This window comes from Canis aureus, chromosome 18 (assembly GCF_053574225.1).
Source record: "Canis aureus isolate CA01 chromosome 18, VMU_Caureus_v.1.0, whole genome shotgun sequence".
Taxonomy (NCBI): Eukaryota; Metazoa; Chordata; class Mammalia; order Carnivora; family Canidae; genus Canis; species Canis aureus.
Window position 1 is genome coordinate 58,878,055 of NC_135628.1, and position 2,869 is coordinate 58,880,923.

General features: G+C 54.4%; 1 pseudogene; it reads right to left on the bottom strand.

Moving 5' to 3' along the window:
* Window positions 1-748: 748 nt before the first annotated feature.
* On the bottom strand, window positions 749-2,317 carry LOC144289235 (28S ribosomal RNA; annotated as a pseudogene).
* Between the last annotated feature and the right edge of the window lie 552 nt (window positions 2,318-2,869).

Below are 2,869 nucleotides of genomic sequence, written 5' to 3' on the forward strand. Positions count from 1 at the left end.
GCCTCACGCCAACCGGGCGCTAGTCTCCTCGGGGTGGGGGGGGGCTCCGAGCCCAGGCTGGGGCGCACCGAGGGGCACCGGGCCTCACGCCAACCGGGCGCTAGTCTCCTCGGGGTGGGGGGGGGCTCCGAGCCCAGGCTGGGGCGCACCGAGGGGCACCGGGCCTCACGCCAACCGGGCGCTAGTCTCCTGGGGGGGGGAGGGGGGCTCCGAGCCCAGGCCCGGCTCGAGGGGCTGGCCGGGCTACGGGCCCACCCGGTCCACTGGGTGGGAGGAAAGAGCTCAAGGGCGTGCGCCCAGCCCCCGCCTCCCCGGCCCCGCGCTCCTAGAGGGAAGGACGGTGGGACGACCCGCTCCCGGGCACACGCACCAGAGCCGGCTGCCCTCCGGCCTCGTGTCGCCTCTGGGAAAGGGCCCACGCGGCCAACCCCGCCCCCCAAGATGCCCACGCAGCTGTTGACCAAGGCCCACACACTCCCCCCTTCTCTGTCCCAGTTCCAGGGGCAAGGGGCCCCCCTCTCGCGGTAGGATCAACCGGCTTCACCCCGCCTTGAGCATCACCCCGCCTTGAGGACCGGACGGGGGCCTCCACCCAGCCAGCCTGGGGCGCGTAAGGGAGAGACCTGCCTGCTGCTCACAGGTGTGGAGCACCGGATGCTCCCGGGGAGTGGCCCCAGGAGAGGAAGTTGGAGCTACAGATGGGAAGGCTGCAGCCCCTGCCCCACCTGGCTAGGGGCAGCCGGCCAACAGAGCCCCGTGTCCAGGACTGACGTTCAGTACATCCCAGCCAGGAAGCTGCTCTGCTGCGTTGGAAACCCCGACCCAGAAGCAGATGTCTATGGATAGTTTAGCACCAAGTTCCCCATGAAGGTATGTGAGGTGAAGGGTGAGGGGGCGGCCCCCTGTCTCACGGTACCCCTTTTTGGACGTGGAAGGGCTCTCCTCCGGGACCCAGTCCAGAGGCCCCGGGGAAGGTCTGCCAGCGAGGACGGAGGAGAACTGACTCTCAGAGGCCAACCAAGGCACCTCGGTGCTGCTGTCTGGTTCCGCCTGGGTGGGATTCAGACTTAGAGGCCTTTTTAGTCCTAATCCTATAGATGACAGGTTCCGCCCCTTGCCTCCTCAGCCAAGCACATACACCAAATGTCTGAGCCTGTGGTTCCACTGTACTGAACATGATTTCCATGGCAACAACACATCATCAGTAGGGTAAAACTAACCTGTCTCACCATGATCGAAGCCCAGCTCACGTTCTCTATTAGTGAACAAACAACCCAACCCTTGGTGAATTCTGCTTCACAATGATAGGAAGAGCCCACACTGAAGGATCAAAAATTGAGGCTGCTGTGAACTCTTGGCCACCACAAGCCAGTTACCACCGTGGTAACTTTTCTGACACCTCCTGCTTAAAACCCAAAAGGTCAGAAGGATTGTGAGGCCGCACTTTCACAGTCTGTGTTCGAACTGAAAATCAAGATCCAGCGAGCTTTTGCTGTTCTGCTGCATGGGAGGTTTCTGTCCTCTGTGAGGTCACCTTAGGACACGTGCAGTTACCGTTTGACAGGTGTACGGCCCCAGTCAAACTCCCCACCTGTCACTGTCCCCGGAGCAAGTGGAGCTGAGCTGCCTAAGTTTTCTCCCTTCCTACACCTCGCCTCATGTGTCAGTGAAAAAACAGTAAGAGTAGTGGTATTTCACCAGCAGCCGGCAAGGCCAGCGGACCTGTGCCCCCTCACAGGGACAGAGGAGCAACAGAGGCCTCCCACTTATTCTACACCCCTCATGTCTCTTCATCTTGCCAGAGAGGAGTCAAGGTCAACAGGGTCTTCTTTCCCCACTGATTCCACCAAGCTCATTCCTTTGGATGTGGTTCCGCTGGACAGTAGGTAGGGACAGTGGGAATCTCATTCACCAATTCATTCCCATCACTAATTTGATGACCGGGGTTTAGCTACCTTAAGAGAGTCCTAGTTACTGCTGCCATTTACCCACACTTCATTGAACTTCTTTACTCTGACATTCAGAGCACTGAGCAGAAATCACATGTGTCAGCACCCACCGAGGCCTTTGAGATGCTTTTTTTGTTTTTTGTTTTTTGTATTTTTTATTGGAGTTCAATTTGCCAACATATAGCATAACACCCAGTGCTCATCCTGTCAAGTGCCGCCCTCAGTGCCCGTCACCCAGTCACCCAACCCTCTGCCCACCTCCCTTTCCACCACGCCTTGTTTGTTTCCCAGGGTTAGGTGTCTCTCATGTTCTATCACCCTCACTGATATTTCCCACTCATTTTCCCTCCTTTCCCCTTTATTCAATTTCACTATTTTTTATATTCCCTAAAAGAATGAGACCATATAATGTTTGTCCTTTTCTGATTGACTTATTTCCTTCAGCATAATACCCTCCAGCTCCATCCATGTTGAAGCAAATGGTGGGTATTTGTCATTTATAGGCTGAGTAATAGTCCATTGTAGATGTATATATATACATATATATATATATATATATATATATATATATATATATCATATCTCCTTTATTCATTCATCTTTCAATGGACACCGAGACTCCTTGCACAGTTTGGCTATTGTGGACATTGCTGCCATAAATATTGGGGTGCAAGTGTTCTGGCGTTTCACTGCATCTGTATCTTTGGGGTAAATCCCCAGCAGCGCAATTGCTGGGTCATAGGGCAGTTCTATTTTTAACTCTTTGAGGAATCTCCACACACTTTTCCAGAGTGGCTGTACCAGTTCACATTCCCACCAACAGTGCAAGAGGATTCCCCTTTCTCCACAACCTCTCTGACATTTATTGTTTCCTGTCTTGTTAATATTCACCATTCTCACTGCTGTGAGGTGGTATCTCA